General features: G+C 38.2%; 1 protein-coding gene across 7 annotated transcripts in view; it reads right to left on the bottom strand.

Moving 5' to 3' along the window:
- Window positions 1-17,040, bottom strand: part of CNTN4 (contactin 4) — a 901,803-nt gene that overhangs the window by 237,204 nt on the left and 647,559 nt on the right. Inside the window, exon 1 of one of the 7 annotated variants that reach the window (XM_045493590.1) lies at window positions 5,078-5,083. The exons of the other annotated variants lie outside the window; for them this stretch is intronic. The gene's annotated coding sequence lies outside the window, so the exon portion shown is untranslated. Of the gene's footprint in view, window positions 1-5,077; window positions 5,084-17,040 lie in introns of those variants that run through there. 7 annotated transcript variants of the gene reach the window in all.

The raw sequence follows: 17,040 nt of genomic DNA, 5'->3' as shown, positions 1-17,040 counted from the left end.
TTCCATAAAAACCTGTACCTATCTAAATCACAAGGTTACTGCGATTAGTGCGATATGGCATCATAAATAATGTTCTCCTTTGGAGACAGGTGTTCTAAAATACAAGCTATTATTACCAGCATTTGTCTCAACAGGAGCTCATCTCTTTTCACATATCATCCTGACTCAGGAGTGTTAATGGTTAGGAAGCTGCATTCCCTACCGTTCGTTTCATGTTTATACAACAGAAACAGAAACAAAGGTTTCAGAAAAGGATTTGGCTTAGTACATTTTAGAACAAAATATGGAATCTTCACTGTACTCTATCAAGGGCCTCTACATAGGTCCCTGCCTATGTCCCCAGTCTCATTTCCTGTATTTTTCACCTTCCTTAAACATAATAAACATGTTTTGCTTTCGGTTCTTCAAACACTTTAAGGGTAACCCTGTTTTAAGACCTTCATATTTGCTGTTCCCTTTGGAATGCACTCGACTCATCTTTTGGCTCATCATTCCCATATTCAGGACTCATTTCAAATGTCACTTCCCCAGAGTAGCCTTCTCTGAGGCTTTATCTCAAGGAGACCATCACCTGGCTCTGGTTACTCTCCATCACATCACGTCTTTATTATTATGTCTCACATAGCAATTGTCACCACCATCTGTAAAGACGATTTGCTTCTATGCTATTTGGTTTATTGTCTCCCCTACCCACCACTCCCTGCCCCAAGATGAAGATTCACTGGGGCAGCAATCTTTTCAGTCTTTATCAGTTTGCAGCACAGTGCCCAAAACAGCGTTTGATACATTTTAGGTACTTAATTAGCATTTGTTGAGCATCAATCCCCTTCCTGAGGACAACACTGAGTCAACAAGACTTGATGGCCTAAAGTGAACTTTCTTGTATTTGTCCACATGACACAGGGTCATGTTACAAAAAGACCTATGGGTGCTCGATGGCCAGGGATGCTGTGGATGGTACCTTTAAGACTATGTCTCTAATCAAGGAGTTAAGCCATCTACCATGCCTTAATATAAAAGCTCACAGATCCACTGACTAAGACTGAAATACAATCAGCATATGAAATAAGTTCATTACTTGGTATAAGAAATACCCTCCCATCCACTGACCCCTGAGGCTCAGGAAATGCCTGAGATAATGAAAATATCAAACATCATGCAAATTGCATGGGTCTGTTATTTGTGATCAGGGCTATCAGCTAGTCAGTGATATATCATACAATTATCTGTTTTTCATCTAGTGTGAGAATTCTGTAATTTGATAGACTTATGATCATTACAGTTTTGACAGAAAGAAACATGATTCTTCATTTTGTATTTTTACTTCATAGCCTTTTCTTCTCCCCTCTGAAAATTAAAATTAGCAAGTTGTAATTCATTGTACCAGTCTTCTCAAAAAACGGGCAATCCTAGAGGGCAAATCAGATATATTCAAGTGACACTAGAATAAATATTCTCTGAAGAAATGCTGAAAAGGCATGCATCGGGAAGCCATTGTGAAGTCAGTAATCTATAGGAAAAACCTTGGGAACATATTACTAAATGGAGATATATAGGCCACAGATCATGAGCAAACTCTAGAGACCACAAATCTACCATCCATACAATTGGTCGTGAAGCACCATGCTTTAAAGTGAAAGAAATCTTTTCATCTCAAACTTTTTCATTCCACATCTTTTACTTTGTTAACCTTTTAAGGATACAAGCCCGAGGACTGAGTTCACCTTCAAGCTTGCCTACCACTAAGTGGAAGTGGGTACCATCTCTAGGAGGGGCAGTTTCTCACTTCCTCCTTAAAAATGAAACTAGGTAGGTGCTTTCATATTTAAACATTCTCTTATTTGTATCAAAAAAAGTAGGGATTTCTTTTCCCAAGAAGCTTGAGAAGAAATTACACTGATTGTTAACTTCAAAGGGAGAGGCATACTTTATCAGTATTTCCTGACACTCTTATGCTTTGCAATAAAGTTTTGCTTTGAAAGCAAATCGAAGAGTCCTCACCACATTCTCAGTTTTGGATTTTTGACCCAATAAAAGAGTGAATGGTGACTCATAAAGAAAAATGCCAGCCTTCTTATATTCACTGCTCCTAAGAAATTGGACACCCTTTGCCATCTAGTTATTTTGGGGAAATCAAAGCTGTTAGAAGTAACAGGTTTGTTGCATCACCAGCTCAAAGAGGATATTTCTCTGCCCTTTTCGTTTCCCTTCTTTGAGTAAAAACATTCCTTGGGGTACTAGATGCTGCATAAGCTGTATCTAGTATACCACTTAAAAAATTTTAAGGACATAAAAAAAAGTTCTGTATATAAATGAAATTCCCAGATGAAGAGCAGCAGTTATTTATGTTGAATTTAAGTTGCTTTGGCAACTTCAACCATATATTTTTATCTCATTACAGTTTTGAAAATAAAACTATCATCAAATATGCATGCAAGCTATGTGTTTATTCATCATCTACTTAGACTTTGCTATGGATGCTGTTTCACTGTTCCTATTTTCTGGGAGAAATCAGAGATAAGGCTGCAGTGTGGTAAACCTGTCACTTTTTGGAAATGCCGTCACTCAAGCCCCTTGCTTTTAAATGCACTGTTGAGGGAGATGAGAACTAATACAGATTCAATCAATACCTATAATATGCCTACAATGAGCACTTATTATATGTCAGCTACCGTTAAAGGCACAGGGGATGTATTAGTGAACAACAACAAAACAAAACAAAACAAAGCAAAACAAAAATCTCTTCGCAAAGAGGCTAACATGGATAGAATGACCATTAACAAAATAAATAAACCATACTCAGTATCTTTGATGATGATAAGGGCTATAGAAAATTAAGGGCAGGAAAACAAAGAAAAACAGAAAAAATAGGATAGGGAATATTGGTATTAACCTTTAAAAGAGGAAGATCATGTAAAAGTAGAATCTATTTACTTCCCTTCTACTTCCAAATGTGCAGGAATAAATCACTCTCCTTCTGCCAACTCAGCTCTGGGCCCCCACAGAGAATGCCAGGAAGGGTGCAAAGTAGTGCTAAGTGACACAGCAGTCTTGATATAGTTTTGTACTTTCTTATTTAGAACTGAAGTTAAAGTCACCTTATTTCAGGTAACATCTGAGGAGCCTAATAAATATTTTCATTTTGCATCTAAAAATTTAATACAGTTCCCCAGCAAAAACAAACATAAAACTCAAAATAACTCTAAATAACTGAAGAAATGGCAGAAACAAATGAGCAGGCATACTAAATATACCCTGATTTCCTAAAGGCAGACGATCACCAAACCAGTACTGTGATAATTTATGTGCTGCTTTAAGAGAGCGTTACTGTTTCCTGCCTCAGAAATTTTACAGAGCCAGAGAATTTCAGAGCTGGGGAGATCTTACAGCCTTAGTGTTTGGGCTGCTACAACAAATACACCACAGACTGGGTGGCTTAAACAACATTTATTTCTCACAGTTCTGGAGACTGGGAAGTCCAAGATTAAGTTGCTGGCAGATCTGGTGCGTGGTGAAGGTCTGCCTCCTGGTTTGCAAATGGCTGTCTCCTCACTGTATCCTCACGTGGTGGTGAATGGAGAGACAGGAAGCCCTCCCTGTCTCTTCTCAAAAGGGCACTCATCTCATTCATGGGAGATCCACCCTCAAGACCATGACCTCATCACCTCCCAGAGGCTCCACCTTTTAATACCATCACACTGGGCACTAAGATTTCAACACATTAATTTTGGGGAGACATAAACATTCAGTCCATAACACCATCCTTTCTTCAGTCTGAACTCCTTCCCTCATCACTCCTTCCTTCCTCCCTTTTCCCCATTTATATTATTTATGGTGTCATATGTGGTAGATGGTCTGCAGAGCACGAAGATAAATCAAACAAGGTCCCTGACCTCAAGAAGTTTACAATCTGGGGTGCCTGGGTGGGTCAGTCGGTTAAGCATCTGAGTTTGGCTGAGGTCCTGATCTTATGGTTCATGAGTTCAAGCCCCATGTCAGGCTCCATGTGGACAGCTCAGAGCCTGGAGCATACTACAGATTCCATGTCTCTCTCTCTCTCTCTCTCCCCCACTGTGTATGCTCTGTCTCTGTCTCTCTCCCTCAAAAATAAACACTAAAACATTAAAAAAAAAGAGAAGTTTACAATCTCTATTAGACAAGCACATAAATAGTTCCAATACAAGGTATAAAGGAAGTAATCAGTGTTGTAGAGTGGTAGAGAGAAGGTTCCATGGGAGATGAAAGGAAGTACTTTTTGCTGGGGGTAAATCATTCAGTCAACATTCCATTTGCACAGACGATGAGCCCAAGCATATGGGAACCAAGAGACTTGGATCTTGGGTTTAATTTACGTCAGCACCAATGACCTGCTTCCACTCCTTCCCCAAAGCAGGCTTGTTTATTCTCCCCACTTTCTTTAATGCAGGTCAACGCACATAGGCAGTGCAGGGCACTTCACTCTACTGCAAGGTGATGGTGGGTTCTTATGAGAGCTCTAGCATGAAGCATGTTCCAGACTGCATGAACCATTGAAATCACTAGTGCTCTCATTTTTAAAAAAAATATGAGACCAGCTCATATCCAACTACAGGCTCATCATGCACGCCAGCACTGCCATGTCAACTTTCCATCTTTGCAAGGTTACTTGTGAGGTCATTTCCATTCCAACATTTCTGGGTGTGTCTCTGCCTCATAACTTTTCTGCTAGAGTTTCCAGAAGATTCCAGCATGACCCCTGTTGCTCTTCTGAACCAAGAAACTCTACACATCAAACCTCACTCTGGGACTCAATTTCCACAGACTTCTTTAAAGACTGTAGCTGAAGCCATAGTTATCAGTATGCTACAGAACAGGACAAAGGATAGAGACTTTTTAAATGTCCCTGAAGTGTGTGTGCATGTGTGTGTGTGTAATTGGTGAGTTTGTGAGTTAATGAAGGTACTTTGGATCTTTGCTGAGGAATCCTGAGATTCAAGTGATGACAGTAATGCTCACATCCTTCTTGTTAAGTTTGAAGTTTGGTACTTCTTCTTAACAATATCATGAGGTGGATACTAAAATAGTCTCTTTCACGTACGAGCAAACTGAGACTCAGAAAAGTCAAACAATTTGCTTAAGTTCATACTGGTACTAAGTAATAGCCAAATTTGAACCCCAACTGTCTAATTCCAGATAACCTGATGTTTTCTTTTATTTTAAATTTATTATTGTGTGACATATTAAACATATAAAGGCAAATGCATAATGATTTTTTGCACAGTCCAAAGAATAATAAAATGCACACCTGTGAAATTAACACTCAGATTTATAGCATGGTCAGTAACTTTGAAGACCCTGGGAATTCCTCCAGGATTGTACCCTCCACACTAATTATTCTGCTTACCACCCTGTGTTTACTCTTAAGGTTTTATCAGATACATATGTATTTCTAAATATTGTAGTGTTAAAAGTAACGTGTACTGTGTGAACATGGAATCGTGTTCCTCTGAGACTTGCTACTTCTGTTTAACATTATTGGTTTGAGAGTCAACTTCGGTGATTATAGCTGTGGTTCATTCATTTTCATTGTGGTTTAATACTTCTTTGTAAGAATTTACCACAGTTTATATATCCTTTCCACTGTTCACACACAGGTATTTTTTTTTTTTTTATTGGCTATTACAAACTAACTTGCTATAAGGGCATGTTTTCTGGTCACATTTTCAAATGTTTCTCTGGTCTACAGTATATATAATCAAGAGTACCAAAAAAGTTCAGATTTAGTAGTTCAGAAGACAGTTACACAATCTGTTTTCTAAACTGGTTGATACAATTTTCAATCCTGTCAGCCCAAATGAGCATTGCTGGCTGCAGTATTTTACCAACACTCAGTATTTTAATTTTTGCAAATATAGTACATGAAATGGTAATTCATTACTTCTAACTTGCATTTCTTTGGTTACTAATATTTTTTTTTCCATGGGGCACTCACATTTCCTGATTCTTAAAATATTAGTTCATGTAATTTATCTGGTCACCTATGGGATTTTCGTCTGTTTCTGACTCACTGGATTTCTTTGGGACCCTTTCTTATTCAATTATATTTTTACAAATATCTTCTCTGCATATATGATTCCCCTCAACTCATTTCTTGGTATTTTTTGATGATTTTAAGTCCTATGCATACATTAATCTTTTCTTTATGGCTAATATTTTTATTCTTTTTTTGTTTTGTTTATTAATTTATTTTGAGAGAGAGAGAGAGAGAGAAGATAGAAGCAGGTATGAGGCAGAGAGAAGGAGGCACAGAATGCCAATCAGGCTCCATGCCACTAATGCAGAACCCAATGTGGGGCTCGATCTCATGAGCTGTGAGATCATGAACTAAACTAAGATCAAGAGTCAGACACTTAACTGGCTGAGCCACCCAGACACCCCACATTCACATTTTCTTATTTAAAAAACTCTTCCTTATCCCAAAGCCATATGAGTATTCTCCTATATATATTTTAAAAGTATGAAAGTATTAAAGTTCTGTTATTCTCATGTAAGTCTAGGTCTTGCTTCCAACCATAGCACCACACTATCAGGTATCTATAATCAATTCTCATCACTGGTGGTAGTTATGTACTGTAAAGTTGCAGCAAACACTGAATTAACAAATACTGAACCATTGTCCCTAGGAGGAAATACATGATTAGGTTTCTCTAAGTCTCTAGTCACAATGTTTCCATCAAATGATCAATACATATGTTGTTTTATGTGTGTTTCTGTTTAATGTTTTTAATGTTTATTTATTTTTGACAGAGACAGAGTGCAAGCAGAGGAGGGGCAAAAAGAGAGGGAGACACAGAATCCAAAGCAGGCCCCAGGCTCCAAGCTGTCAGTACAGGGCCCAATGCAGGGCTTGAACTCACAGACCACAAGATTATGACCTGGGCTGAAGTCAGACACTCAACTGACTGAGCCACCCAGGCGCCACATGTGTTTCTGTTTAAATACACTTTACTATATAATGTCGATTCATTAATATGAACTTCTACGCAACAGCACTCTAACTCATGCCTGAATAAAGCTTATGTAACATGCATGTTTTTTTTCCATAAAGCACATCACAGCCTTCTAGCACTTAGGAACACTAGACTGCACTCTAACACTACACTTTGGGCTATTTTAAACAATGAAATTACCAACAAAGAACACACAAAAAAGCAAAAAACATGGCACTAAGTAGATTGCCAAAAGGACATTTGTTTATAGGATGAGCTGAAACCTGAAGGCAGCACATCACCTTGTTCAGCTTCATCAGGGAAAGTGTATAGAATGACTCAAGTATTTGCTGTTCTGCACATGTCCATGGATGATCATAAAGGAGCTGAGAATACTGATTTTGGGGTTACAGATAAATTTCAGACATTTTCAATGTATACCCAGCAACTGGCTCAGGACTGGGCACTTTGTTGGCATTTGATAAATGTCACAGTTATATATTCAGTAACTTACACAGAGTTTAAACAAAGATGATATGAAAAATGTTATTCCCTAGGCTACACTCCAGGTAAAATGATGATTATGAAGAAGACGATAATGATGATGCTAGGAATAAGAGTAATAGTTTAGTAATAACAGCAGTGGCAACAATAAAACTATTAGACATAGTAGTAATAATAATAGTAGCAAGTATACCAATGATGTTTCCTTATATTTTTATAGTACTTGTAAAACTGCTTCACTTCTGCTGAATTTTCATGAATTTTGTGGCCATCCCAATTATCCAAGTCACCTGAACGACATACCCAAATGAATGCAGCTCTTCAACAGGGACTCCTTAGGGTGTGCACATTTTTTTCCCCATCTTTTTTTTTATTGAGGTAAAATATACATAACATAAAATTTCCCATCTTAAATATTTTTTAAGTGTACGGCTCAGTGGTATTTAATACATTATTAATGTGCTACCGTCCCCACCATCCATTTCCACAACTATTTTCATCTGATAAAACTGAAATTCTATACCTGTTTAGGATAACCACCCATTGCCCACCCTCCCCTGCCCCTAGCCTCTGGCAACCACCCTTCTGCTTTCTGTCTCTATGAATTGGTATAGTCCTTGTTTTTAAAATTTAAAAACAAAGTTACTCATAATAATTCATCTGATTATGAAAGCATCTTTGTGAAGTAGACAGTGATGGCATTAGGTACTAGGTGCACTGACAGAAGGCAATATTGGGAATTCAGAAAAGTTTAGAGATTTGTTCAAAGTTAAGGTTTCTTCAAATTGAAAAAAAATAATGTCTATTTATTTTTGAGAGAGAGAGAGAGAGAGAGAGAGAGAGAGAGACAAAGAGAGAGAGTGTGAGAGGGGCAGAGAGAGAGGGAGAGATTTGAAGCAGGCTCCAGGGTCTGACACATCAGCACAGAGCCTGACGTGGGGCTGGAACTCATGAACAAACCGTGAGATCATGACCTGAGCCAAAGTCAGATGCTTAACCGACTGAACCACCCAGGCACACCTTACAGTTAAATTTTTAATAAGTAAATGATACAGTCATTTCTGTATCTTGACTATTGTGAATAATGCTCCAATAAACATGGCGGTGCAGATATCAATCTGAGATGCTATTTTAATTTCCTGAGTGTCTGCCTATAGATGAATGAATAAAGATGTGATATATGTATGTATGTGTAGAGATAAACATACACACACACACATACACACACACACCATGGAATATTATTCAGTCATGAGAAAGAAGCAAATCCTGCCACATGTGACAACATGGATGAACCCTGGAGGATTATGCTAAGTGAAATCAGTAGGAGAAAGACAAATACTATTTGATATCACATATATGAGGAATTTGGAAAGGCCAAACTCGCGGAAACAAAGTAGAATGGTGGTTACCAGGGGAAGGTGGGGGAAATGAGGACATGTTGGTTAAAGGGTACAAATCTCCAGTTTCAATCCAAGTAAGTTCTGGGGACCTAATATACAGTACGGTGATTATAATTAACAATAAAGTGTTCTATTGTTGAAAGTTTCTAAGAGAGTAGACCTTAGATGTTCCCTTTACAAAAAAAGAAATGGGAAGTATATGATGGGACGGAGGTGTTAAAGCTATGGGAGTCACATTTTGCTATATATAAATGTATGAAATCAACACCTTAAACTTACATAATGATGAATCAATTATATTTCAATAAAGCTGAAAAAAAGAAGTAAATGGTCTGAGTCTAGAATCCAAAACACTTTCAGTGAAGATTGCAAGCTCCTTGAGGGTAAGAATAACATCTCACACTTAGGCTCTCCAAACCTATTTCAATGCTGTGATGGAGTGGATATGCCATGAAATGTTCTTAAGCATAATGATGATGAAAGCAGTGCTATTTTTGACCGAAGAGCAGAACCATAGTATTTTAAAATAGAGACCCACTTTTTTTTCTTAACACTTTCCTTTTCTCCTCTGAAGAAAGTCTTTATTATTTTACCAAAATTGATGAAAGGGAACACAAATTGTGTTTTGAAATTGACATGCTGTGCATACGGTGATATGGGCGGCTGTGAAACTTTAACAACCCAGTTCAGCTGTGTTATTAATATTGCTCTTCCTGATTAGTGTTAATTGGAATATTTTAATTGATGCAGTGTTTTACTGCCTTCACAGCTTGACTCAGTTGAGGTGCAGAGAACAATTTTTCAATAATAAAAGCCAAGAGAAGCTACCCTGATCTTACTAAATTCAGCATGAATATATTATGGCAAGCAGACATCACAAAGTCACTGCAGTAGAAAATGGGATGAAGACCATACACATTTATTCAATTCCTTTAACATATGTTTATGAAGTGCTTAAAACTGGTCAGACCTGGTTTTAGGGGCTTGGGACCCAACAATAAACAAATCAGACAAATATCTGATTTGCAGCATTTACATCTAGCTAGGTGAGGCAGGCAAATTAAAAAAAAAAAAATATATATATATATATATATATATGATAAATTTTAATTATAAAGTATGTTAGAAGGTAGTGAAGCTGTGGGAGAAGCAAAATATAGAGCATGTTAAGAAAGACTGGGAGAGCTGGAAGGACAGCTGCAATTTTAGATAATGGGCTCAGGGAAAGCCTGAGGAAGTAGTCTACATTAGAGCAAAGATTTGAAGGAGGTGAAAGATTTGACCAAGTGAGTGCTTAAGAGAAACCCTTCTGTGAGGAATACCAGGAGCCTACTTTAACTAGAGTGTAATGAATGAGGAAGAGAGCAGTTAAGAGATGGGGTCAGGGAGGTACTGGGGCAGGGAAAGTGAGTGACTGCTCAGGGCCTTGATGATCACTGTTTTGGCTCTTATTTTGAGTGAAAGTGGGAGCCACTGCAGATTTCTGAGCAGAAGAATGACATGGTTTTGTGGTTATTCAACTCAATTCTGTTCAACAAGGATGACTGCCATTACATGTCTGGTGGAGTGCTAAGAAACAAAAGACATAAAGATAAATTAAGACTAGCCACTGCTTCTGAACAGTTCCTCATCTTGTAGGGGAGATGTAGACAATTACTTGATTCAAAACAGACACTGCAAGAGATTTAGCTCATGTGTAAACAAAGTGCTTATGGGAATACAAAGTAGAAAGTTAGTTTTCTTGCATTAGAAAGTTAGTTATAGTACATAACATGCACTCATGACCTCAAAAAAATAAGATTTCGAGGGGAGAAAAAAGAGAGGAAAGAATGCCAGGATAAGAGCATTAGAATGAATAAAGAAAATCTCATTAAAAATGGAATCAGAAAGTCATGAACAAGGAGCGCTCATGCACTATTACTGTCACACCTTGCACATTTCAGCAGGAAGAAGTAAGATTTCCTTTCTATCCAGCAACAGCAAGATGCTTTCACCTGTAACCAATGAGAAATGACCACTACTTTGATTGCCTGCAGCCAATGACAAGCTGCCAATACTCTGAACTCCTCTATTTCTCCAGTGAAGTTTAAAAAAAAAAAATTTTTTTTAATGTTTGTTTATTTTTGAGAGAGAGAGAGAAAGAGAGAGAGAGACAGAGCACGAGCAGGGGAAGGGCAGAGAACGAGGGAGACACAGAATCTGAAGCAGGCTCCAGGCTCCGAGCTATCAGCACAGAGCCCAATGTGGGGCTTGAACTCACGAACCGTGAGATCATGACCTGAGCCAAAGTCAGACGCTTAACCGACTGAGACACCCAGGCGCCCCTCCAGTAAAGTTTTGTTCAAAACAAACCCTCTCAACTTCCTCCTTTCCTTTATAAAAGTATGCTCTCCCCTTTTATGCTCTAGACTTGCCTATACTTTGCACCATACTTTGTATCCTGATTGTGATTCCAACTCTATTCCTGAATAAACTCATTTGCTACTTGATAACCTCTGTTGGTTAATTTTTAAGGTTGACAAGGGACACATAGATGGAGAAGCATTAAAAATATATAATGTGGTCATCAAATGACCGACAGGTGTCTGCACAAAAATAAGAGACACAAAACTAGAGAGGTGGATAAGGGTCATCCTGCAGACATTGCTGACACTCTAGAATTGCATTCTGTTTTCCACAGAGTAATCTTACTAACATAGAGACACTTTTAAAATATTTTGTGGTTTATGGGGTACCTGAGTGTCTCAGTTGGTTAAGCATCCAACTTTGGCTCAGGTCATTTTCTCATGGTTTGTGGGTTGAAGCTCTTTGTTGGGCTCTGTGCTGACAACTCAGAGCCTGGAGCATCAGAGCCTGGAGCTTGCTTTGGAATCTGTGTCTCCCTCTCTCTCTCTGCCTCTTCCCCACTCAGGCTGTCTCCCTCTCTCTCTCTCCCTTAAAAATGAAATAAAATATAAATATATACAATATAAAATATCATAAAGTAAAATAAATATTTTGTGGTTTAAATTAAAGGCTGTAATTGGGGTGCCTGGGTGGCGCAGTCGGTTAAGCATCCGACTTCAGCCAGGTCACGATCTCGCGGTCCGTGAGTTCGAGCCCCGCGTCAGGCTCTGGGCTGATGGCTCAGAGCCTGGAGCCTGTTTCCGATTCTGTGTCTCCCTCTCTCTGCCCCTCCCCCGTTCATGCTCTGTCTCTGTCCCAAAAATAAATAAACGTTGAAAAAAAAAATTAAATTAAAGGCTGTAACAAGAGATGAAGAAGAACATTATATAATACTTACCAGGTCTATCCATCAGAAAGAGCTAACAATTATAAATATCTATTCACCAAATAGGGGTGCCGCTAAATATATAAAACAATTAATCACAAACATAAACAACCTTACTGGTAAGAATGTGGTAATTGCAGGGGACTTTAATACCACACTTACAACAATGGATAGATCATCTAGACACAGGATCAATAAAGAAACAAGGACCCTGAATGAGACATTGGATCAGATGGACTTGACAGATATATTTAGAACTCTGCATCCCAAAGCAACAGAATATACTTTCTTCTTGAGTGCACATGGAACATTCTCCAAGATAGATCACATACTGGATCACAAAACAGCCCTTCATAAGTATAAAAGAAGTGAGATCATACCATGCACACTATCAGACCACAATGCTATGAAACTTGAAATGAGCCAGAGGAAAAGGTCTGGAAAACCCCCAAAAGCATGGAGGTTAAAGAACACCCTAGTAAAGAGTGAATGGACCAACCAGGCAATTAGAGAAGAAATTAAAAAATATATGGAAACAAATGAAAATGAAAATACAACAATCCCAATGCTTTGGGATGCAGCCAAGGCAGTCCTGAGAGAAAAATACATTGCAATCCAGGCCTATATGAAGAAACAAGAAAAATCCCAAATACAAAATCTAACAGCACACCTAAAGGAAATAGAAGCAGAACAACAAAGACACCCCAAACCCAGCAGAAGAAGAGAAATAATAAAGACCAGAGCAGAAATAAGCAATATAGATCTAAAAAAAAACTGTAGAGCAGATCAATGAAACCAAGAATTGGTTTTTTGAAAAAATAAACAAAATTGATAAAACTCTAGCCAGGCTTCTCAAAAAGAAAAGGGAGAACTCAAATAGATAAAATCATGAATGAAAATGGAAGTATTACAACCAATCCCTCAGAAATACAAGCAATTATCAGGGAATATTATGAAAAATTATATACCAACAAACTGGACAACCTGGAAGAAATGGACAAATTCTTAAGCACCCACACGCTTCCAAAACTCAAACAGGAAGAAATAGAAAACTTGAACAGACCCATAACCAGCGAAGAAACTGAATCAGTTATCAAAAATCTCCCAACAAATAAGAGTCCAGGACCAGATGGCTTCCCTGGGGAATTCTACCAGACATTTAAAGCAGAGATAATACCTATCTTTCTCAAGCTATTCCAAAAAATAGAAAGGGAAGGAAAACTTCGAGACTCATTCTATGAAGCCAACATTACTTTGATTCCTAAACCAGACAGAGACCCAGTAAAAAAAGAGAACTATAGGCCAATATCCCGATGAATATGGATGCAAAAATTCTCAGCAAGATACTAGCAAATCAAATTCAACAGCATATAAAAAGAAGTACTCACCATGATCAAGTGGGATTCATTCCTGGGCTGCAGGGCTGGTTCAACATTTGCAAATGAATCAGTGTGATCCATCACATTAACAAAAGAAAAGATAAGAACCAAATGATCCTGTCAATCGATGCAGAAAAAGCATTTGACAAAATTCAGCATTCTTTCTTAACAAAAACCCTGGAGAAAGTCGGGATAGAAGGAACATATCCTTCTAAAAGGCCATTTATCCTAAAATGGCCTTAAATATCCTAAAAGCCATTTATGAAAAGCTCACACCTAATATCATCCTCAATGGGGAAAAACTGAGAGCTTTCTCCCTGAGATCAAGAACACGACAGGGATGTCCACTTTCACCGCTGTTGTTTAACACAGTGTTGGAAGTTCTAGCATCAGCAGACAACAAAAGGAAATCAAAGGCATCAAAATTGGCAAAGATGAAGTCAAGCTTTCACTTTTTGCAGATGACATGATTTAATACATGGAAAACCTAACAGACTCCACCAAAAGTCTGCTAGAACTAATACATGATTTCAGCAAAGTCACAGAATACAAAATTAACGTACAGAAATCAGTTGCATTCTTATACACTAACAATGAAGCAACACAAAGACAAATAAAGAAATTCATCCCATTCACAATTGCACCAAGAATCATAAAATACCTAGGAATAAACCTAACCAAAGATGTAAAAGATCTGTATGCAGAAAACTATAGAAAGCTTATAAAGTAAATTGAAGAAGATACAAAGAAATAGAAAAACATACCGTGCTCATGGATGGGAAGCATAAATATTGTTAAAATGTCAATACTACCCAAAGCAATCTACACATTCAATGCAACCCCAATCATAATTGCACCAGCATTATTCTTTAAGCTAGAACAAACCTAAAATTTATGGAACCACAAAAGACCCTGAATAGTCAAAGTAATTTTGGAGAAGAAAACCAAAGCGGGAGGCATCACAATCCCAGACTTTAGCCTCTACTACAAAGCTGTCATCATCAAGACAGCATGGTATTGGCACAAAAACAGACACATAGACCAATGGAATAGAATAGAGACTATAGAATTGGAGTCTCCCACAAACGTATGTCCAACTAATCTTTGACAAAGCAGGAAAGAATATTCAATGGAAAAAAGTCCCTTTGACAAATGGTGCTGGGAGAGCTGGACAGCAACATGCAGAAGGATGAAACTTACACCATCCACAAAAATAAACTCAAAATGGATAAAGGACCTGAATGGAGACAGGAAACCATCAAAACCCTAGAGGAGAAAGCAGGAAAAAACCTCTCTGACCTCAGCCGCAGCAATTTCTTACTTGACACAAAGGAATTAAAAGCAAAAATGAACTATTGGGACCTCATGAAGATAAAAAGCTTCTGCACAGCAAAGGAAACAATCAACAAAACTAAAAGGCAACCAACGGAATGGGAAAAGATATTGGTAAATGACATATCGGACAAAGGGCTACTATCCCAAATCTATAAAGAGCTCACCAAACTCCACACCCGAAAAACAAATAATCCAGTGAAGAAACGGGCAGAAGACATGAATAGACACTTCTCTAAAGAAGACGTCCAGATGGCCAACAGACACATGAAAAGATGCTCAACGTCGCTCCTCATCAGGGAAATACAAATCAAAACCACACTCAGATATCACTTCAGGCCAGTCAGAGTGGCTAAAATGAACAAATCAGGAGACTATAGATGCTGGAGAGGATGTGGAGAAACGGGAACCCTCTTGCATTGGTGGGAATGCAAAGTGGTGCAGCCGCTCTGGAAAACAGTGTGGAGGTTCCTCAAAAAATTAAAAATAGATCTACCCTATGACCCAGCAGTAGCACTGCTAGGAATTGACCCAAGGGATACAGGAGTGCTGATGCATAGGGGAACTTGTACCCCAATGTTTATAGCAGCACTTTCAACAATAGACAAATTATGCAAAGAGTAAATGTCCATCAACTGATGAATGGATAAAGAAGTTGTGATTTATATATACAATGGAATACTACTTGGCAATGACAAAGAATGAATTCTGGCCTTTTGTAGCAACATGGATGGAAATGGAGAGTGTTATGCTAAGTGAAATAAGTCATACAGAGAAAGACAGATACCATATGTTTTCACTCTCATGTGGATCCTGAGAAACTTAACAGAAGACCATGGGGGAGGGGAAGGGGGAAAAAAGTTATAGAGAGGGAAGGAGGCAAATCATAAGAGACTCTTAAAAACTGTGAATAAACTGAGGGTTGATGCGGGGTGGGAAGGAGGGGAAATTGGGTGATGGGCAATTAGGAGGGCACCTGCTGGGATGAGCACTGGGTGTTGTATGGAAACCAACTGACAATAAATTTCATATTAAAAATAAATAAATATGTCATTTGAAGTAAAAAATAACAAAATGTTATAAAATAAAATAAGGTATTTTGTGGTGTTAGTTACAAAAGGTTAATAAAACACAATAAAGAAACCTGTTTTTTTTTTTTAAATGTTTATTTATATTTGAGAGAGAGAAAGTGAGAGAGAGAATGCACAAGCAGGGGAGGGGCAGAGAGAGAGATGGAGACAGAATCGAAAGCAGGCTCCAGGCTCTGAGCTGTCAGCACAGAGCCGGACGTGGGGCTCGGGCCCATGAACTGTTAGATCATGAGCTGAGCCGATGTCGGTCGCTCAACCGACTGAGCCAACCAGGCGCCCCAGGAAACTTGTTTAACTTTGTTTAACCCATCGTTTCCTAAGTTTAGTTGAGCTCTGTATACTTTGGAGGTACATTTATTATAAAAAAAAAAAATAATTTTTTTTTATTTTTGCACGCATGAAAAGAGAAAGAGTGTGAGCAGCAGAGGGGCAGAGAGAGAGAGGGAGAAACAGAATCCGAAGCAGGCTCCAGGCTCTGAGCTGTCAGCACAGAGCCCAATGCGGGTCTCGAACTCACAAACCATGAGATTATGATCTGAGCCGAAGTTGGACACTCAACCGACTGAGCCACCCAGGAGCTGCTGGAGGTACATTTATTAATAATATCCTACAGAACCAGAGTTCACTGGTTTGGGAAACACTAATAGAATCAATGAGAGCTATAGTAAGAATTTAGGTCTGGAGTGGACGTGACGTGTTGAGCAACATAATAATATTTGGATTTACAAAAATTAACTCTTAGAGAATAGTATGAAGTCAGGACAAATACTCTGGGGATATGGCAACAGAATAAGATGAAGTTAAAAATAAATGCAAAGTTATCTGTACCCTTCTTTTAATCTTTCTTCCAGAAAACTTTAAAGAACACATGATATTATGTATGAACTTAAGCAATTAACATTTCTTCTGATAAGTCTTAAAGAAAGAAGCTGAAACACAATGTGAACTGGTAATACTCATCTTTATTCAGAACGGTGATGCTAGCCTAAATTAGATTTCATTGAATTAATGTAGCAATGAGAAAACTTGGGGGTATATTTAGCTTGTGTATTAAGTATGGATTTTATTTTTAGACTCCAGCTCTTCATTTCC

The sequence above is a fragment of the Leopardus geoffroyi genome, chromosome A2, assembly GCF_018350155.1.
Source record: "Leopardus geoffroyi isolate Oge1 chromosome A2, O.geoffroyi_Oge1_pat1.0, whole genome shotgun sequence".
Lineage (NCBI taxonomy): Eukaryota > Metazoa > Chordata > Mammalia > Carnivora > Felidae > Leopardus > Leopardus geoffroyi.
The sequence above is the reverse complement of the archived record's forward strand: the minus strand, read 5'-3'. Positions and strand labels throughout refer to the sequence as shown.